We start from the raw sequence: 24,257 nt of genomic DNA on the forward strand, positions 1-24,257 counted from the left end.
CACATCTACCAAGATAGCAACATTCACATACATATATAGTCAAATCAATGAACATGTACAAGACACCATAATAGAGTATACGTGATATACGATAACACATATCATCATACTTTACTATTAGTCAATCATTACATAATATAAGTAGATACATGAACATGAATTTCTAAATAATATACACAATCACCACTTTTCCAAGGTTAACATGTTTATTAGCAATCAAATTATAAGTTAAGGGAATTCTCTTTAGATTCCTCTTTTACTATCACTTTTCACAATGCTAACCCTATAAGGTATACCTTTCATAAAATATTAACTAAATTATTAGGCTTGGTTCGTAACAAGAGTGGTAACATAATTTGAGGTCCACTTGGTGAACAAATTAATAAGCCAACAAATAGCATAACTATAAGTTCTATTCACAAAACTTTTCAAGGCTATCCATATCATGACAATAAGATAATCAATCAAGTATACACATTATCCAACCATCAATCACATGTATAAACCGACAATCGGGTTTAACCATTATAATCTTAATAACGTAACTTAGACGTTCATCAAGTAGCTAGGTTACTAAGGAATTACATAGTTCAAACTTAAGGTGGTCATGACCCACTCGTAAATCCCAATAATGCCAAAGTTTACTTCTACAAGACTAACTTCTACCCAGAATTAGGCTAGGTTATCTAAATCACCACATAAGGGCGTATCAATCCATACTAGGCCTGTTAGGGAAAATCTTCTTCAAGCAACCTTCCTAAGTCATCCCAAACACTAAGGCCATGTCATAACTAGTCATAACTAGGTTACTTAATCTTAAGGTTAGCCAACAACATCATTCTCAACTACTGGAAGAACTAAAGTATTCTCATTCTATTCATGAGACTTCAAGTAGAACTATCCAAGGTTCTAGGCTAAATGTCAAACATCACAATTTACAAGTTTAATAGCCTACAAGAAACAACTAATCCCATGTATCTCTATTGCTCCATTTATCATCTAAAACCCTGCCCAATCTCACAAGATATCAATAATTATACTACAATAAAACTCAATCTATCTACAAGTAAGCCTAACCTACCTTGAGTCTAATTGCTCACGAACTAGAAAGCTTTGGCTTCCCTTTTCTTAAAGCTTCTTCTTCCACTAGCCAAGCTATCAACAACATAATCTAAGCATCATTACAAGAGAAACAACTCCCATTATGACACCATTATGCCATGGGTCCAAAATGACACCAAACTTCAAAGTGGGTCCCACCTTCAAAAAATGAGTTTTTGAGACCAACCCATAGTTCAACTATCATTAGGGAGCTACAACCCTCAAGAGATTTGAGTAAAACAATCATATTTGCAGCTATAGTTGAGCCTCAAATACTTACGGGTTTTTGGTCTAGAAATCAAGAAATTAATACCAAATTTGAAGGAATCTTACCTTAGATTTGATGCAAAGATGGATTACACATTCAAGCTCCTAATCAACCCACAAGATTTACTTTTAAGTCAACAAATCTTTATTGCTACTAGGGTTCTCAAAGAAGTGAAGAATGCCCCCAAAACTTGTTTTTGACCTCCCGGATTCGGACTCCATTTTTCTTAAACAAACTATGTAACCCCATTAAATTCGACATTTCGGATGTATTGGTGAAGTCAGATTTTCCATACAAGGCCATTTACGCCACTTGTGTGTCCCACACCCATATATTCTGATTTTTGACTTTTTGACTAATAGATCGAAATGTGCTCGGGTGCTGTGGGATCCGAACCAAAGGTTTACATAGCCTCAAATTGATATTACATAGCTGCTCTCACAGTCAAAATTTGCATCTAAAATCATTTTACTAAAGTTTTCAATCGGCGACCATTTGGAATCGACGAAGACATCTAATGGTGAAAATAAGCGACAATACAGAAAATAACCAGAAGGGTCATTACAACATCCACTACTAAAGAACTTTCATCCTCGAAAGTTAAAGATGAGGAAATACCTGAAGTCTCGAACAGGTGAGGATACTGGTCTCACATCTTACTCTCTATATCCCAAGTAGCCTCCTCGACTAAGCCTTAAATACAAGAATCTCTCTAGTACGCAGTCGCCTCACACCATTAGCCAAAATAAGCATGAGCTCCTCCACAAATGTCAATTGCTCGTCTAATTGGATCAAGTACCATCTAAGTACATGATAAGGATCAGGAATATACTTTTCCAACATAGAGACATGGAAAACCGAATGAACAATGGCAAAGTTTGGAAATAAAGCCAACTTATAGGACACCTCGCCAACTACACGAAGAGTCTCAAAAGGATCAATATAGCGAGGCCTAAGCTTACCCTTCCTCCCAAATCTCATCAGACCTATCATAAGAGAGACATGGAGGAACACATGATCACCAACTCCGCATCTCAAAGCATAGAGTCTATGATCGACATAGGCCTTTTGCCTACTCTGGACTGCTCTCAGCCTATCCTGAATCACCCTGACTCTATCTAACAAGTCCTGAAGTAAATCTGTATCACAGGGTCTAACCTCAAAAGTCTCAAACCATCCTATTGGAGAACGACATCTCCTACCATACAAAGTATTATAATGCGCCATCTCAATATTCAAATGATAACTTTTGTTGTAGGCAAACTCTGCCAATGCTAAGTACTGATCCTACTGTCCTCTAAAATACATAACATAAGCTCAGAACGTATCCTCAAGCACCTGAATAGTCCTCTTGAACTGACCATCTATTTGTGGGTGAAAAGTTGTACTCAAATCCACTCGAGTACCCAAATCCTCCTGAAATGCCCTCCAAAATCTTAAAGTAAATACAGAACCATGTTCTGATATGATAGACATGGGACCCCATGCAAACAAACTATCTCTCACACATAAATCTGGGCTAATCTCTCAAAATTGAAGGTCATCTGAATAGGAATAAAATATGTTGACTTGGTTAAACGATCTAAATAACCCCAAACACCATCATGACCATGGTGAGTACGAGGTAAATCGCTAATGAAGTCCATAGTAATTCGTTCCTATTTTCCCTTGGGAATGGACAACCTCTGAGTCAATCCAGCTGGACACTGATGCTCGGCCTTAACTTGTTGACAACATATGCAACGTGCCACAAAGTCTACCATACCTCTCTTCGTCTTGTCCCACCAGTAATGCTGCCTCTAATCTCTATACATCTTAGTTGTACTGGATGAATGGAATATCTAAAACTGCGATCCTCATGAACAATTGACTGAATCAAGTCATTAAGATGGGGAACACAAATATGACCCTGGAATCTCAGAATACCCTCAGAATCAACAGTATGCCTCCTAGACTCACCACTAATTGCCTAGTCATAGAGAAATTACAACTTGCTATCCTTATACTAACGATCACGAATTTTCTTAAATAGGGAGGACCTCTCCTCTACACAAGCCAAAATCCTCGTAGGATCTGAAATATCAAGGCGAACCATCAAATTAGCTAAGGGATAGATGTCTCATGCCAAGGGTCTCTACGAAATTGACATGCATCCCAAACTACCCATACTCACTGCCTTGCAACTCAAGGAATCAGCCACCATATTTGCCTTACTCGAATGATATAAAATGGAAATATCATAGTATTTTAGCAACTCCATCCATCTGCACTGGTGAGTATTAAGTTCTCGCTGGGTCATAAAATTCTAAAGGCTACGATGATTTGTGAAAATCTCATAATGCACACCATACAAATAATGGCTCCAAATCTTGAGCACAAAAACTACCGCTGCCAACTCTAAATCATGAGTGGGGTAGTTGCGCTCATGCATATTAAGCTGTCTAGAAGCATAGGCAATGACATGACTCCGATGCATCAAAACACATCCAATACCCATACCAAAAGCATCATAAAATATTTTGAATCCCTCACCCTCAATTGGAAGAGCCAACACTGGGGCTGAAGTGAGACAATCCTTAAGCTTCCCAAAGCTCAACGCACACTCCTTAGACAATCGAAAAGGAACTTTCATACGAGTCAATCTAGTCATAGGGGCAGATATGGTAGTAAAGCTCTCAACAAAGCGCCTATAATACCCAGCCAAACTAATAAAACTACGAACCTTAGTCAGAGACATAGGCCTAGCCCAATCACAAATTGTAGAAATCTTAGCCAGATCTATAATAATACCCGTCTTGGACACCACGTGTCCAAGAAATGACAATGACTCAAGCCAAAAATTGCACTTGGAGAACTGGCAAAAATCACATGCTCTTACAAAACCTGGAGCACAATCCTTAAATTTTGTGCATGTTCCTCATTACTCGTCGAGTACACAAGAATATCATCAATGAACACAATAGGGAAAGAGTCTAGATAGGGTATGAACACACGGTTCATCAAATCTATGAATACGGTTGGGGCATTAGTCAACCCAAAGGACATCACTAAAAATTCATAATGACCATAACGGGTCCTGAAAGCTGTCTTTGGGATATCCTCAGCCTGAATCCTTAATTGATGGTAACCAGATCTCAAGTCAATCTTAGAAAACACTACTGCACCCTGAAGCTGGTCAACAAATCTTCAATGCGAGGCATAGGATAACGGTTCTTCACCATCACTTTATTAAGTTGCCTATAATCAATACACATACGTATCGAACCATCTTTCTTCTTTAAAAACAAAACCGGAGCTCCCCATGGGGACCCTCTCAGTTTAATGAAACCCTTACTAAGAAGATCCTAAGGCTGAGAATTCAGATCCTTAATCTCGGCAGAAGCCACATAGAAAGGTGCCATAGAAATAGGTCGGATGCCATACTCAAGGTTAATAGAAAACTCAATCTCACGATTTGGGGAAATACCAGGCAGATCATCAGAAAACACATCAGGAAACTCACACACAATAGGAACAGAGTCAAGCGTTGGACTTTCTACACGGGTATTATATATATATGCTAGATAAGACTCGCAGCCTCTCGATATAAGTCTCCTAGCACAAAAATAAGAAATAACCCCCGTCGGCTCGCGGCTAATCGCTCCCTGCCACATGACTAGGGGCATGTCGGACATAGCTAAGGTAATGGTCTTGACAAAATAATCCATGAATGCATGATAGTGAGATAACCAGTCCATGCCCAGTATAACATCAAAATACAACATATCCAGAATAATAAGATCAACATAAGTATTAACATCACTAACTGTCATAACACATGATCTAAACACTCGATCCACTATTAAAGAATCACCCATAAGAGTAGATATGCACAGTGGCATGGATAATAAATCACTAGTCAAATCCAACTGTGGTGCCTAATAAGAAGATATATAAGAATAAGTAGATTAGGGATCAAATAAAGCAATAGCCGATTTGTGGCACACCAAAATTATACCTGTCACTATAGCATCTGAAGTCTTAGCCTTAGGTCTAGCAGGTACTGCATATAACTGACTATGCTCGCCACCTCACTGGGCACCTAACTGACCTTCTGTCCTACCTGCTTGAGTACCACCTAGAGCACCCTGGTAACCACCCCTATGATCTCGCGGACCACCTCTACCTGAGGGATAAACTGCCCTAACAAGAGTAGCGCACCTTGGACTAAAATAACCATAGCCCAAAACTAAGGCAATCTTTCGTGAAATGACTGGGAAGCACATAAGTAAAATAAAAATCACGAGCAGAACCAGAACTCACAGATTTGGCTGTACCAGAATAACCACCACGTCTAGCATGACTCAAAAATGAACCTCATGAGGACTGATCACCACCCTTACTAGGGCGACCACTAGCACCAAACTGACCTTCACCAATAGTCTGAAGAACTGCCTAAACTGGTTGGCTAGGCTGACTCTGAGGCTGAGAAGGTGGACACAAAGGATACCCAAGATGAGAACCACCACTTCTAAAGTGGGAACCACTATGAATCCCAGAGAATCTACCCTAGAATCTAGGCCTCTTATCACAACCCTCACGACTCTCCCTGTGCATCTCTTCCATTACTCTAGCATGATAAAAAACCTCAGCAAAAGTCCTACCCACAGCTACTAGACTCTAAGTAGCCATCCAAATCGGGAGTCTCAACCCTTTAACAAAGCATCAAACTCTCTTATACTCAGTGTCTAAAATAGAAGTTGCATATCTTGACAACTCATGAAAACGAGCCTTAAACTTAGTTACTATCATGGAGCCCTACTCCAGTATGGAGAACTGATCCCTCAGTCGATCTCTAAGACTAAGTGGCATATACTTCTCCAAGAATATCTTAGAGAACTGAGTCCATGACAAGGGAGAAGATCCAACTGGTCTAAATTCCACGAAAACCCTTCACCAGTGACGAGTAGACAAATCCAACTAAAATATGGTGTAATCTATACCATAAGTCTCAACAAGTCCTAAACCACAAGGCCTATTCTCACAAGCAGTAAGAAACTCAAATGTATCCTCCCAGGAGCACCAAAAAACATAGGTGGAGCCAACCTAAAAAATCTACCCAAAATCTTCTGCTCATCGGCAGACATAGAAGACTAGGTCACAACTGGTGGCGTGACTACCAGTACAGGAGGAATCTCAATGCTGGGAGCTGCAACTGCAGGTTGTGCCCCAATCCTAAAAGTCTATGCACCATCATATGGTACATCACCAACCATACTCAATATCTAAATCAGGGTATCTCTAAGCAATGAAGAAGGAATGAAACCTAGTGGAGCTTGGGATGGTCCCTGACCCACCGCTGGCTGTGGAGGAGGAACCTCTGGCTCAGGTACAAGGATAGGTTCTGAGGAAGGCGGCCTATCCTAGTACCTAGATGGGGAGATATCATGAGGCTATCCTCGAACTCTAGGTCGTCTACGAATAGGGGCAGAATTCCTGGGCCTAATATCGAGAACCATTCCTCACATGGGGTAACTCATCTCGACATATGCGAATGAGTAAAGTCAATAAAACATACAACAAAACAACTCAAACTCTTAAGACGATATGAATGAAAAAAGATAAAGGACTCCTAAGAATGTCATATTGCCTCCCGAAGACAGGAAATAGACGTCAACGTTCTGATCCACAGGACTCTATTAGACACTTACTCTTGTACCAATAATACTGGTGAAACCTGGCTTTAATACCAATTTTTCATGACCCGACTTCTGAGTCATGATGTAATACCCCGAACTTTCCTTAAGCCTAATTTCGTCTTTATAAGACTGTGGAATGAATTCTAAAGTTAGTAATGTTTAAATAATATAGAATTTTCATACTTGAATTTATCATGTGGAAAATTGAATTAGCTTTCCAACGATATAAGATTCACCCAAATCTGATAATTGGGCAAGAATTTATGGATAATTTAAGTTTTAGTCATAAAAAACCACCATCATTTTAGTGTTTGGCGCATCGCTGAGAGGGTCTATTTAACAATTGTCAAATTCCAGTGGAACAACACGATGGCTCCACATTGCGGTGACCCTTAAATTCCCATTCGTCAATTTCCAGTGAGCTACCGCAATAGTGGCACGTCGCGGTGGCCCAGAAATCGAGCTCCCAGTTATATTTTTCCAGTTTCATTTAGAAGTTAAGAAGGGCATTTTGGAATTTTTTCAAGCCACTTAAATCATCCAAACACCTGATTTAAGGTCACTACAAGAATCATATGAGATTTTTTCTCAAGATTTCCCTCAACCAAAAACCCTAAGCATCCAAATCCTCTTCCAAGAAACTCAAGGGTTCACCATAGATTTTCTAAATTGAGTTAAGATTCAAGGCTCCTAAGTCAAAGGCTTCAAGAACCCTCATTTAAGAGAACGAATAGAGTCGTAAAAGCTAGAGTTCATCAAAAGCTTCTAATTCAAGGTATGTGGGGTTTGAACAAGAACAATCCTTGCATTCTTGTGCCCAAAAATATATTTTTAAGTTATGGATTTCTGAATTTTACTATGATTTCCATGAACATCAAGTTAGGGTTTATACCCATTACCATTATTTGCAAGATTATGTGATTTCCCATGGTTTAAAAGTTGAATTACATGATTTTGTTTATATTTTTATGCCTATTTCCAAATTTTCCAGATTCTAAGATGATTATGAACTTTTTGTTATCAAGCATAAATTTTGAGATGTTGAAATCATGAGATTCATATTATGAGTTATTTTTTCAATATCTTGATTGGGGTGATGGTAATCTTTTAAGATGATGGTTGAGCATGAAGTTTAAATATGATTTTGATGCATTAAAGCTTTATATTTTGGGTCCTAAGTACAAGTGATGAGTTTATAAGGAGATTATGATCTCAAGTTTTGTTGACAAATTTTGATAAGTACTTTCAAAAGCTAAGATAGGAATCCACACTACTTATGATTTAAAGCTAAGAGAAGCATAATTTGGTCTTCATTACAGACCCTTGAATTATTTTAAGGTGGATTTCCTAAAAGTTTTGAGCTTAAGTATGGGATAGTATTTAGCACTGAGTTGGGTATGTTTCCGAGGTCTCATACCCTAGAACTAGTGCCACCGTAGGATTGAGATTAATGGGCCTGATGCCAAGATTGTGATCACTAAGTTAAGGTTATACTCCCTGGCAAGAGTATAGTGCTTCTCCCCAACGTGAGGCTTCTTCCTTAAGAGGATTAAACGTTGGCCTCCATGTCAGCTCACATGGTTTATGTAGGTTAGAAGAAACTCCCAAAGCAGTCCTTTACTCTATTTAAGATAAAAGTATATGTGTTGAAAGTTTGATTTCAAGATTTCCAAAGCTTTAAGTTTCAAAGTTTCCTAAGTCCTAAAGTCTCCCAAGACCAAAATCCCTAAGTCCCAAAGTCTTGTAATCTCTAAGTTTCAAAGAAGTCCCTTATTCTCCATAAGATAAAAGTATAAGTTTTGAAAGCTATTGTTTTAAGATTCCTCTTTCTTACAAAGTTTTGAGAACAAGATGGAGAATAAAGATTTTAGAAGTAATATAATGACTCACGAGATTTGTACTATATGCTTCATTATACATGATTGATGGGATTCAGATTTCAGCTTTTACTCAAGCTATGTGAGTTATTTATATCAGCATACAGGTTTTCTATAAAGATTGATGATGTTGTTTACTTATTGCATTGCACCCCCATATGCTGAGGACATCCTCAAAGTACTGATACACATATACGTCAGTGTGCTACATTATCTCATAATGTAGGTACAAGACTTAGCATGAATATCCAGATTCAGGCAGTTTCAGATTCCAGCTAACAAGATGATGAGTGCTCCTCCTTCGGGGACTTTAGTTAGATTCATTTCTGTTGTTTATTTTCTTAGTCACATGTACTGATTAACGATAGTTGGAGTAGATTCCCAACCATTTATAGTCAGTATAGTAGAGGCTTCATATACAGTCAGTAGAGTTAAAGTATTTTATTCCAGTTTCATTTGTAAAGCGGAGTTGCAATCATTTTAATTCAGTTTTGTATTTCTCAGATTCCGAAAAAGAGTTATCTTCCATTGATTTTTGTACAGATTTATACATATAATCCAGTTGCTTTTGAGATATGCTAGTAGAAGGATTAGCTTGGGGTCACTTGTGATCCTAAGCACCGTGTGATGTCTCGGAACATATTTTCGGGGTGTTACACATGATGGTACCTACCTCAACCAACTAGTAGGTAAGCCAACATAGTAAATCAAAGCTAATGCAATGGGTTACATTGGTGGAATCGTCCAATATGGACCCTATATAAGAACTTAATATAACAAAAATATTCCACAAACAAAACAACTAAAATTTGAATACCAATCCCATGAACTGATAGTATAAGTACAAGAGCAACTCTAAATTCGACAACAGAATGAATAACAATTTACCAAGGGAGACATCATGTCCCAGTCGCACAAATGGGTTAGCCATACACGACATACCCTCACGTATTAGTGTAGTCATATATACTCACCACACATAGTACCATTATAACATCTTTACCTCTTTTGGATTCACCGAGCATCATCACCACATAAATAAATCTTCCGAATTCACCGGGCATCATCATAACATAAACATATCATCTGGATTCACCAAGCATCATCATAACATCAACATATGCTCCGGATTCATCGGGCATCATCATAATATCATTACCTCTTCTGGATTCACCAGGAATCATCATAATATCATTACCTCTTCTGGATTAATAGGGCATCATTATAACATCAACAAATTCTCCGGATTCTCCAGGCATCATCATATCATCATTACCTCTTCTAGATTAATCGAGCATCATTATAACATCAACATATCCTCTAGATTCACTGGGCATCATCATAACATTATTAACATATCTACCGAGATAGCCAACATTTACATACATATATAGTCAAATCAATGAACATGTACAAACCACCATAATAAAGTATAAGTGATATAAGATAACACATATCATCATACTTTACTATTAGTCCATCATTACATAATATAAGTAGATACATGAGCATGGATATCTAAATGATATACGCAATCACCACTTTTCCAAGGTTAACATGTTTATTAGCAATCCAATTATGAGTCAGGGGCATTCTCTTTAGACGCCTCTTTTACTATCACTTTTCACAATGCTAACCCATAAGGTATACCCTTCATATAACATTAACTAAATTATTAGGCTTGGTTCATAGTAAGAGTGGTAACATAATTTGAGGTCCACTTGGTGAACAAATCAATAAGACAAGAAATAGCATAACTATAAGTTCAATTCATAAGACTTTTCAAGGTTATCCATATCACGATAACAAGATAATCAAACAAGTATACACAATATCCAACCATCAATCACATGTATAAACCGACAACCAGGTTTAACCATTATAATCTTAATAACATAACTTAGACGTTCATCAAGTAGCTAGGTCACTAAGGAATTACATAGTTCAAGCTTAAGGTGGTCAAGTCCTACTCGTAAATCCCAATAATGCCAAAGTTTACTTCTACAAGACTAAATTCTACCTAGAATTAGGCTAGGTTATCCAAATCACCACATAAGGGCGTATCAATCCATACTAGGCCTGTTAGGGAAAATCTTCTTCAAGCAACCTTCTTAAGTCATCCCAAACACAAAGGCCATGTCATAGCTAGTCATAACTAGGTTACATACTCTTACAGTTCGCCAACAACATCATTCTCAACTACTGGAACAACTAAAGTATCTCATTCTATTCATGAGACTTCAAGTAAAACTATCCAAGGTTCTAGGCTAAAGGTCAAACATCACAATTTACAAGTTTAATAGCCTACAAGAAACAACTAATCCCATGTATCTCTATTGCTCCATTTATCATCTAAAACCCTGCCCAATCTCACAAGATATCAATAATTATACTACAATAAAGCTCAATCTATCTACAAGTATGCCTAACCTACCTTGAGTCTAATTGCTCAGGAACTAGCAAGCGTTGCCTTCCCTTTTCTTGAAGCTTCTCCTTCCACGAGCCAAGCTATCAACAACATAATCTAAGCATCATTACAAGAGAAACCACACCCATTATGACACCAGTATGCCATGGGTCCAAAATGACACCAAACCCAAAAGTGGGTCCCACCTTCAAAAAATGAGTTTTCAACACCTACCCATAGTTCAACTATCATTAGGGAGCTACATCCCTCAAGATATTTGAGTAAAACAATCATATTTGCATCTATAATTGAGCCTCAAATACTTACGAGTTTTGGGTCTAGAAATCAAGAAATTAATACCAAATTTGAAGGAATCTTACCTTATATTTGAAGAAAAAATGGATTACACAAGTTATTCAAGCTCCTAATCCACCAACAAGACTCACTTTTAAGTCAACAAATATTTATGGCTGATAGGGTTCTCAAAGAAGTGAAGAATGCCCCAAAAATTGGCCAAAAGGGCCTTTTATACTAGGTTAAATGGGCCTGCAAGGTCAAAACTTATTTTTGACCTCCCGGGACTCATTCGAACTCTATTTTTCCCAAACAAACTATGTAACCCTACTAAATTTGACATTCCTGACACATTGGTGAAGTCTTATTTTCCACTAAGGTCATTCAGGACACTTGTGGATCCCACACCCATATATTCTGATTTTTGACTTTTCGACTAATGCATCAAAATAATCTCGGGTGCTGTAGGATCTGAACCAAGGGTTTACCCATCCTAAAATTGATATTACATAGCTACTGGCACAGTCAAAATTTGTATCCGAAATTATTTTACTAAAGTTTTTAACTCGGCCTCCATTTAGAAGTGCGTCCATTTAGAATCGCTGAAGACTTCCAATAGGAAATTGGCTCTAAAAAATAAATGAACTACCCGGTAACCAAACTATCAGTTCCAGCAAGTCATAAATGACTTGGGGAAGCCATGGAAAAACTCTAATGGTGAAAATAAGTGTGAATAAGGAAAATGACCTGAAGGGTCATGACAAGTTCATAGGACTGAGCTTATGGTGAGAAACATGAGCGCATATATCATGAGTTGTATAACATAAGGTCGAAATTCATAAAGTCAATAATTGAGACAAGGATTGATACTTGAATCTTTTGATTCTCTTTTTCAGAGATGAGATAATCATGAGTTTGCATAAACTTTATCACTTAGGGCTAAACCCAATATAAAACGAATCGGTAACGTATAGAAAGCATAGTTCTTTAGAACTAAACATGATATTCAACATGGATCTTTGGGTCATGAGCATCACAACATAGAGCTTGAATACTTGAAAGGTTGGATTACTGATAGACACTATTGCTTCTAGTTTGGAGGCAGAACATGGACATAAGTGCATAGAGAACTCGAATCATAGGCATAGGCATGACTTGAATACATAAGACATTAGAAAAATGGACTCTTAAATTGAAGTAGGAGGAGCTTGCTTGAATAGGAATAGATTTATCATGACTCTTCCCTGAAATTTTCCACCATGAGAAAATTTGGGAACTACCTTAACTCATCATCTACCCCTTAGATCAAAGTCACAATCCAGACTTGAGGACATATCTTCTCATTAAATCTACAAGAACAACACTCAACACAACGGGGTATCACCATATACATAAACTCTAAAATCCCCCGGATAAACTATACTCTAAAGGCATTGCTTTCTGGGAATGCCACTCTTAACTTTTGCTAGCCTCTATAGCCATCACCCTACAACTCACAGTCTCATGAGCATACACATCCTCACTTCATATCACATAAAAATCCACTCTCCACTTCTTAACATTATAACATTAGACCTCTAATCACATAACTTACCACTTAATAAAATTTGTAAAACTGTACCAAAGGCGCATATGGACTACCTATATTTTCTCAATTCAACTCTACAGAACACTGTAAAACAACTCCCCAGACTTTTCCATGCTACAAAATTCAAGAACATGAACTAGGTACACATGACATTTATACATATAAAACCTTATCTAATAACATGATACCTGGGGGTTCAACTTATTCTTATGTACTTATGCTCTTATCCACTTAATGACTCAATCACAATTCATCATTTTACTCTTGTCCTCATGTATATACATAGATCACAATTGTCCACTCATTATTCCACAAGTTTCCAATCTAGGCTACTGCACATATCAGATCAATCCTACTACTTACTCCATAAGACATGCATCATTAATCTTAAGCTACTATTCTTACCACCTTAATCCATATCTAAAGTTCAAGCCTATAGTCTAGCATCAATCATGTACCATCGATGAAGCATGCCACATATTATACTAGTCCATCAAATGGGAAAATCTACCCAAAGTTCCCCTTTCACCTATTTGCGGCCCATAAGTTCATTCTCTCCACCACATTACTACCATACCTTATAATCAACCACACACCTTCTTACATGAAGTACTAATTTACAACTACTATAGAAAATAAAATCAAGGGGTAAAGTCATATAATAAGGATAGTTGATCTTAATCATTTAATATAACCCATCATGATTTTATTAACATTTTCTACCTTCTTACATCAAATTTACTTACCCCTGCATACATCCCAACTACCTTCAAATTCCATAAATACCAATGAGTCTTTACCTATAACTTATTGACTAATTTACTCCTTTCCATTTACCACCTGTAAATGATTTCTATAACCACCATAACGATATACTCTGGCCTCCTTCCCTATTTTAAGTAAATAAAAATCATAGCGAATCACTTCCTTCATAGACTACTATACAATCTACAGATCTTGCTACAACATTAGTATATCACTATAAAATGGCAACCCATCCCTCAATCAAAGGTTATACAACTAAAACTAGCTTTTTTTATGCAAAAGTCACCCTCACTCTGACTTCTAAACTTGTGACATCATATCACTAACTTCTGGACCATCTTACTACCAATAGGTCATGAAACATTAACATATAATACTATACTATTCCAATAATCTGCTACTTATCTCTATCCTTAAGCATGACATCTGTAATAAGGATTTTGAAAGGGATTGAATAAACTTCGTACCTCAGGCTGAAAAGCATGATTGCATTAAGATAGAGGTATACACTCAGATTAATACAGTTTGAAGCATTAATCAATTCTTCTCCAGTCCTTGTGTTATCTCATAACTTCATGGATAACTCAATCAGAATAGACCATATTATTGGGGATCTAAACTATTGGATTTGTATCACCTTGACAATGAGGCATGGCCCATAAAATTAGAGTAAGAAAGGAATTTGGATAACTTTCATATGGACGATGCTATAGCATGAACAAGAGTATGAAAGAATGAGAAACAAATCCTAAATGCCCGTAGCCTCCTGATTATAAGTGTGGTGCACAACACACCCATAAGTAAGACTCTACTAGACATGTCTTTGTAGATACCCTGGGACCATGAACCATGCTTTGATACCAAGCTTGTCAAAACCCAATCTGAGGCCCTAGAAGCGACGGGTATCCCAAACTACAAGGGCCCGAGAGACCTCTTAGCATACTATCATAAGCATAAGTCATATGAAATAAAAATATGGAAGATAAACAAAACATGGAAATCCCAATAATCATCTTATTAATTCAGGACATAAATCCATAAAAAAAACCCAAATCCATTCTAATTAAGTCTACAAAGCCTCTACTGGACCGAAAGCACTAGTTTCTCTAGGCCGGGATAAGGCCCCCGACTGGACCATAAAACTAAAAAGGAAACAACACATGGGAAAGATTCCTTCCGATGTATGGGAGGCTCACCAATCTCTAAAAGTTCAAAAATAATCTATTGGTTTGCGGGACCATGAGATGTGCCTCAGAACATGAAATATAGGGGGTCAATACTCGAAAGTACTGGTATGTAGAACAATCCAAAATAATGTATTATTTATGTAAAATGATTAAGAGCAATTCAAAATCAATCTAATATGATATGGGTAAAAACAAATGGGCATAAAGTAAAGAGTTTCAAATCATTTTTGTAAAACACTGACCTAACTCTTTATTTTACTTCCGAGCTAGATGGTACACCCTATAAAACATGAATACCCACGGGCTATATGGGTCCGTCATTAACTCGTCGGCCAAGCCCCCAATCTGGGTTTACTGCAAGGATTGAAGTATCATAAAAAGGTATGACCAACTTGCCGACATACCATGTTATCCCATTTGCCGAATAATATATAAGACTCATCTCGGCAAAACACGGTATTGGACTATGATTTACCTGAACTCAAGCCTTCTTCAGGTAACCAACTAGCTCTCTTTAAGCCCAATTTTAGTCCTTTAAAACCATGCTTCATTCTTTTGAAACATTTATGTCTTTCATGTTAAGGGAATCTCATGATAGGTATTGTCATACCTAGACTTGCAAGACATATCATGTCATGTCATAATCATAGCCCTTTTTATTTAAAAATCATGTATATGGCCATCCAAAGTATTTAAATATCACACAAAAGAGTTCTTATTTCAAAACATATGAAAACATTTGCAAAATACTTCCCTTCCAATTCTTTATCATGTGGTGGCCAATTCCTTCAATTAATAGGATAAACAATTATAGACAAGAGAAATACCCTCTCATCGTATCATAAACAATGTCAACCCATAATGACAGTGATGAGAAACTGATATTTTTTCCAGTAAATAGGGTTTAAAGTGTGGTTTATGTTGGGGGGGTAGGGTTTGAGGCGAGAAAAATACCAAAATACCCCTTTAAAAATATTATAACAGTACATAATGGTCCATATTAATAGTTTGGGTGATGGATCATCACTCCCATGACTGACCGTCACTCCCCTTTATACTCAAGGGTAACGGTATGGTCCTACGGGCCATCACTGGTGCAAGGGTCCATCACCCTGGCCGTCTTGCCTTGACAGACAGTCACCTTTTGGTAAAATGGGTGTAACTTTTTACTTCGATATCGGATTAAGAAAAAATCGGTGGAGTTGGAAATAAGACTCGAAGGGATTTAATTTTGATGTATAGTAGACCACATGAATCTTTATATCCTATAAGAAAGGGTCACTAGAAGTTGACCTAAGAAAAATTGTCAACTAAAATTCAATCGATAGGAAAGTGCTCAACTTAACTTTGAGATAGGAGATTTTGTAATATCCCATAGTAGTATCACACAAATAATGCTGTCTAAAATTACCTTTAGTACCCTAGTATGGATGGTATACCAAGTTTTGGTGTTTGGGTTGCATTGGGGGTGTTTCAAGGCCTGAAAAACAAGTAGGCGTCGCACAATATGACCTTGGCAAAGGCCATGCATCGCATGACTAATGCAAAAGGCCATTGGAAATGGTGTGCAATGTCTATGTGTCACCCACTTGGGGTTGTGCAATGTCCATGAGTCTCCCACCTTGGCTTGGGCAATTGTTGTGTGCCGCATGGCAATTGCATTGCAGCGTAAGTGCTTCATTTTGTATTATTTTAGGGGTGTTAAGGTCTTTTTACCCCTTCCCCAACCATACCAAATTATTTATGGATGAAATTAACGTCCTTAAACATATATTAACACTCAAAAAATCCATAATCCATATTTCTTAAGCACAAGAAGAGAAAGACTAACTAGGATTGAGGAATTAAGCTTCATGGGTTAATTTTCTCTACGTTCTCATCAATTCAAAGGTAAGTGTGTAGCACCCCATGCTATCCTTGATTTAATACCTCACGTCATAGAATGCTTAAGGGGTTAATCACCTGAAAATTTCCTAAGGAACAAAAGGACTTAGTCATATTTTAAGCTCCTAAACTGGTGTGACCTCTAAATCAATTTTTTCAACATTGAGATATAGATTTTTAAGTTGATTCATGTTTGGGGGAATAAGAAGGATGTCTCGATAAAATTTTATACTTTTTGGACAATGTTTGGGATGTGTTTAGATGTTGGAATTAGTGGCCTGATGCGAAGTTGACGCACCGCATCGATGCTAGCGTCAATGAAACAGTGGACCGACACAATATCAACGCGTAACATTGGGTAACACGTTGGAGCCCAGTTTGCGAATTCTTTTAAATAACTTGCCTTGGGGAGGGAAATTCAGTCTTTTTTCCTCATCATAACTCTGCCATAACACGAAATTAAAGAGTGTTTAGGGAAAATATCATCAAAAACTACTCTTATCATCCGAAAAGAAAACTTTAGTCCCTCCTCCATAGATCAAGAGTTCATCTTTAAAGTCAAGAATTTCAAGAACATAAATAAGATTCGGGTTTCACTCTCCCTCCCAAGTAATCTAAGGTATGTGGGACTATTCTAAACCCCATGGGCATTGACTTTCGATTTTCAAATTTGTTTTAAAGGATATATATATGTATATACGAAATTATTTCAAGATCACTGATAAACTTGTGTTGAAATTATTACATCATAATTAAGTATTGTAAAAATTATGGTAAGAAGCCCTCAATTTGAATTATTTTTGTGTGACTATGATGATGATTATATTGTGAACTTAAATGAGAGCATGGGATATGTAATTCCCTCTTTTACTATGAAATTGTATTGATTTCACATGTTGAAACTGGGTTACGCAAATTGGTAAATATTTGAACCTTTTTTGTATACATTGAATTATTTTCATGAGGTAATGGAAAAGTGATTTACTTGTTTATGATGATCATTATTCCAATTTAGATTGTTTTAAAAGTGATTGAAAAAGAAGACCACCGTAGATAAAGGCATTTTACAAAAATCTTGTTGATTATGAATATTTTGAATGGTGAACTTTCGTTTGATAATTGAATCATTTTGGGTGGTCAATAAATATCTTTTGAAATAAGATAAGGGCAGTAGAGATGTTTTTACATGAATTGCAAGTCTGGGTATGACGATACCCTATTTTTATTGTGCCCAAAGATTTTTAAGAAAGAAAGAATGTTTCAAAGAAGATATGATTTAAAGAATCTAAAACTAGGCTTAAGAGAGTTAGATGGTTACCCGAAGAAGGCATGAGTCAAACGACTCATTGTCGACACGGGTTTGTGATACTCGAAAGGGAAATTATATGCTGGCAACGGCCCTGGGGCATAGTAGAATAAGCAGAAACTCCAACCCTTGCAACAAACTTGGGTTGGGGGCTTCGCTTCCGAGTCAAGAGCGGATCCTATATAGCCCGTAGGTAGCAAAATTGTAGGGTGTACCATCTGACTCAGAAGTAAGATAAAGAGTAAGGTCATGAATCGCTTAATATGTTTCTAAAGTCTCAGATTTTCCCATGTGTTTTCAACTATTTTAAGAGGACAAGAGGTTTATGAAGATGCTCTTAATTATATTTTATATAAATGCATATTTTGTTTTGGATTGTTCTGCGTACTAGTACAATTGTATTGACCCGCTATATTTCAGGGTCTGAGGTTCAGTCTAGAGGTTTTGCTAATCCGTAGAGTTTTCAGACAGAAGTGAAGTGTGAAGTTGGGGAGCCTTCTCTATTCTGGGAGGCCTATTTCTTTTCAGGTACTTACTATTTACTTGGTCTTGGTCCACTAGGGGCTTTCCCAGTTTAAGATAGTTTGATAATATCTTATATGAAAGAGATTTCGTAGACATAAATAGGTGTTGTTCAGATATTGATGGATCTTCTTTCGTATTTATAGACTTAACTTAGAACATGACCATAATTCCATTTTGTTTTTGTCCCGCATCTTTTCTTTATTGTTATAAATGGTGTTCATGATGTACCAGATAGAAAGGAGCATCCGAACCTATATGGTTTGGGATGCTCATCATGGTTAGGGTCCCGACTCGGGTCATGACAAACTTGGTATGAGATCACGGTTCATGGTCCCAGGGTATCTGTGAAATTGCATCGGGTAGAGTCTTATTTATGGGTGTGTAGCGCGCCACACTTATAAACAGGAGGCTACAAGGCGTTTAGGAATGACACCCTTTTTTGTGATTTAGTTCGTGCTGTAGAGTCTGAAATGTCCCCTAATCAATGGTCTCTTGAATTTCATAAAAGCTATCATGATTCCACATCATTTTATTGATCAGAATTCCCAAACTGAAGATGTCCGTCCTACCCATGGGATGAGGAAACGTAATAGGGCTCACACTTCTAAATTTGTTATTGCTTCGGGAGTTTCTCCCATTCAGACAGGTTTGCTTAGGGCACCTGTAACGCCCCAGAAATTGGGTCCCGGAGCGTCACACGGTGCTTGAGGCTACGAGTAGCCCCAAGCTAACCCTTTGAGCCATTTTCATTCAGTACAACACAAATCAACAGGGTTTCCATAAATAACCCTCAAATATCAACAGAGTAATCATCATCTAAGAATAAAAGAATTTCAGAAAGATAACAAAATACGTCTTATTAGTCAACTCCCAACATCTATACTAGTCTGACAAGCCTCCAAAAAAATCAAAAAAACCAGCGAGCCATTGAGACATGCCCCAACTGACTCATACTCAGTTATAAAATGTAAACGATTCCGTGAAACCAACTTCAGACATCACGTCCTTAGAACATGAGGACTCACCACAATAGAGGATGTAAAACAGCGTGCACGAAGAATCACTGTCGAACCTGGAACTGAGCACCTGAACCTACATTCCAAGAAAATGCAGCCCACATTCTAAGATGTAGGTCAGTACCATGGAAAGGAACCGAGTATATGGGGGTGTATGCAGTTGTATAAACATCATCATTATAAATATTTATAAGAAATATGCAGGATGTATGAAAGACTCACATAGCCCGAAGAAAATCATCATAATCATGAGAGGATGAAATAAGTACAATAACACATGTGAGTCATCATATAATTTGTCAATCACTTTCAGTTCATCAAGAATATCAATTCTCATAATGTAAATATCATTTAAATCTTTTGAAAGAATAACTTTCACAATTCCACTTTCAAATCACTTCACCATTCACTATAGACACAAGAAAACACACACACATTGGGAGATCCTATAACCGACATAAACCATGTGAGCTACATGGAGTCCAACGTACAACCCACGTTGGGGAGAGCCATCCTATCCTTGCCATCGAAGTAGGACTATCGATATCAAATCCACACAAACTAGTGATCACTATATAAATCAGCCTCAGACTCACTCCTACGGGAGCACGTATTTCTAGGAAAGTAAGGTCGCTTTATACCTCTCACTCAGTGCTAAAGATTTCTCCCTGACTTAGCTCAGATCATTTCAAAGACAATCCACAACAAAATAATTTCAGTAATATATAACTATACATCGGGAGCCATCATGCTTCCCATCTATCAAAATCAATCATGTTGTGGATTTCTTTCACACTTGAGTTCAAAACAACTCCATTAAGATAAAAAGGTCAAATCATTCAAAATATCTCAAATATTCAACATCAACGTGCTTATAACACACACTTTCTAAAAAAAACATAATTTCCAATGGGGATTCATGACCCAAATATCAAAATCATGATAAATATCGTTCAAGATTCATGCTTTATATCTCCACACATGTAAATTCATCTTTCAAAATCATAAACATCAAGATTTCATAATAATCATCATAAGATATGGGTTCATGCTTCAAATTCGTAAAAATCAAATAAAAATCAAATCATGCCTTTGTAAAGAAAATTACTTTTGGGCACAAGAACGAAAGAGAGTTCTTGTTGAAAAACCCCACATACCTTGAATGATGAACTTTAGATCGATACTCATTTTTGAGATGTTAATCGTGCCTTTGAATGATGGTTCTTGGAGTTCTTGAACTAGGAACTTGGAATCTTGAATAAATTTGCAGAATTAATGGTGAACTTTGGAGGTTCTTAAAGTTGGATGTAGGAGCTTAGGGTTTTCTTTTTGAGAGAATTTGATGAAATATAACATATAATGCTTCTAATAGGCTTTAATATAGGGTTTGGACAAATTTTGGGTGAGGGAGAATGAACAAAACGCCCCTAAAAATCAAATAATACTCGAATTGTCCTTTGGTGGACTGTTTTGATAGTTTAAAGTAGATCAACCATAACTTTTTACTCCGATATCCAAATTGGATGAAACCAATTTCATTAGAAAGAGGACTCTCATATATTTCCATTGATATATAGTATCTTACCCAGATCATTGTGTACGAGCAGGTATAATCATTTGAATTTGACCCAAAAATTTGCTTTTGATAGGCTGAAGTAGATCTACCATAACTTTTTGCTCCGATAGACAAATTGGATAAAACTAATTTCTTTGGAAAGAGGACTCGCATAGCTTTCTGTTGATATATATTAGATCACCCAAATCATTATGTACAAGGAGTTATGATTGTTTAAAGTTGAAGCAAAAATACGCCAGGCCTCAGTACTTTTTCCTACACATTTTACTGTTCACTACTATTCACAGTTCGATCGGGATGTTCATAACTCGTCACTCGGGTGTCTATTTTGGATGAACCACATATCTTTGGAAATCTTATTCGATACTCTACGCAATGGTGGGTCATAATCTAAGACATTACGCATGAAAAATTTATAATTTATTCTAGAAAATAGAACCCAACACGTTTACACACAAAATTTCAACGAAAAATTTCCCAGGGTATTACAGAACCTAGGGCTTCCCGATCTGGGACTAATCATACCAACCTCCCCCGAGAGAGATATCAAATACTGAGTTCAGACAGTCTATGCATATGATTGCACAGTTGGTGGCTTCATAGACCCGACGACCAGAGGATGTTGGGTCTGTATCTGGTGTATCTGAGACTACATGGGTGTGTCATTTTATGAGGTTGAACCCACCTAAGCTTACTGGTACAAAGGTGGAGGAGGATCCATATGAGTTTGTAGATGAGATAGAGAAAATTTTTTGAGTGATGCATCTGGATGAAGTGAAAGGGGTTGAACTAGTGGCTTATCAACTCAAGAAGGTAGCAAATTAGTGGGAAGATTCGAGAGGTGAAAATGTTGAGCCTTTTGTGTGGGGAGAATTTGTGGAAGCTTTCTTGGACAATTTTAAACAAGGGAAAATGAGTGTCAAGGAGTACACCCTGAAATTCAATCAACTATCTTGTTATGCTACGAAATTGGCGGGAAATATGAGGGCCCATATAAGGAAGTTTGCATCCGGTCTTTTGGATGACTTGGTGTTAGAGTGCAAAGACGAAATATTTAACAGAGATATGGACTTCTCCAGATTGGCAGTTCATATACAGCAGGTTGAGGAATATTAAAAGAGGGTTGCTGAAGCAAGGGAGAAAGATAGACAGGCCAAGAGGGACAGACCAGCAAATCGGAACTATAGTCAGCACTAAGATGGTAATTGAGGTAATAGATAGCCGAAGAAAAAGTTTTAGAGTCATGCCCAGTCATTAGCCAGTGCCCCAGCGCCCAGAACTCCAGTTGATCAGCGATTCTAGAATTTTTAGCCTAGCCAGGGACCGAGAATATAAGGTACTCAGTCTCAGGGGAGTGTATCTCATACTCCTCGGTCATACCCGCATTGTGAAAGATGTGGAAAAGATCATCCAGGGCTGTGTCATTTTGGGAATCTTGTTTGTTATTCCTCCGGCCAGCCAGGCTATTTCAAGAGGGATTACCTCATGGTGAAAGGAAATGTTGGAGGCACCAGGTCTCAGGAAAAATCCTCCACACCACCACCACCTCCTAAGGGCGCTGCTTCAGCTACCAAAAGCAGTCATAACCGGTTGTATGCCCTATCCAACTGCCAGGATGTAGAGGCTTCCCCAGATGTAGTTACAGGTATATTACAAATCTTTTCCCGTAATGCATATGTGTTACTTGACCTAGGGTCTACCTTGTCTTATATGATCCTGTATGTGGCTGTTAGTTTTGGGTTTGAGCTTGAAGTTATTTTGAAACCTTTTTTTGTATCAACTCCTGTTGGTGACTTTATGGTAGCTAAGATGGTGTATAAAAATTGTATAGTGATTGTTTGTGACCATGATACTGTGGTAGATCTTATAGAGCTTGACATGATTGATTTTGATGGCATCTTGGGAATGGATTGGCTCCACTCGTGCTACGTTGTCCTAGACTGTAGAACCCGAAAGGTTACTTTCTCTTTTCCGAATGAACCTGTGATAAAATGGGAGGGATATTCCTTAGCACCAAAAGGGAAATTCATCTCTTATCTCAGAGCCCGTAAACTTATATCTAAGGGTTATTTTTTTCATCTTATTTAGTTCAAGGATTCCAGTGCTGAGAGTCCTCCTCTCTAGTTTGTCTCTGTCGTCAATGAATTCCTAAAAGTCTTTCCTGATGATCTCCAAGGAATACTACCTGATAGGGAGATAGATTTTGGAATGAACTTGTTGTCGGACCCTCATCTTATTTCTATTTTGCCATACATGATGGCTCCAGCAGAGTTGAAAGAGTTGAAAGAGTTGAAAGAGAAATTAAAAGATTTGCTTGACAAAGGCTTTATCTGTCCTAGTGTTTCTCCCTGGGGTGCACCTGTACTCTTCATGCATACGAAAGACGGTTCCCTCCATATGTGTATAGACTACTGTCAGCTAAACAAGGTCACTGTTAAGAACAAATAACCTCTTCCTAGAATTGATAATCTCTTTGATCAACTTTAGGGTGCTAGGTATTTTTCAGAGATAGACCTTTGTTCGGGGTATCATCAGTTGAAGGTTAGGGAGGCATATCCCCAAAACAGCTTTCCGAACCCAATATGGCCATTATGAATTCTTAGTCATATCCTTTGGAATGACTAATGCCCATGCAGCTTTCATGGATCTAATGAATAGAGTGTTCCGTCAGTTTCTAGATCTATTTGTCATAGTTTTCATTGACGACATTTTGATTTATTCTAAAAGTGAGGAGGATCATGCCAATCACCTCCGAATTATTCTTCATACCCTCACAGATCATAGA

Source organism: Capsicum annuum, chromosome 12 (assembly GCF_002878395.1).
Source record: "Capsicum annuum cultivar UCD-10X-F1 chromosome 12, UCD10Xv1.1, whole genome shotgun sequence".
NCBI lineage: Eukaryota > Viridiplantae > Streptophyta > Magnoliopsida > Solanales > Solanaceae > Capsicum > Capsicum annuum.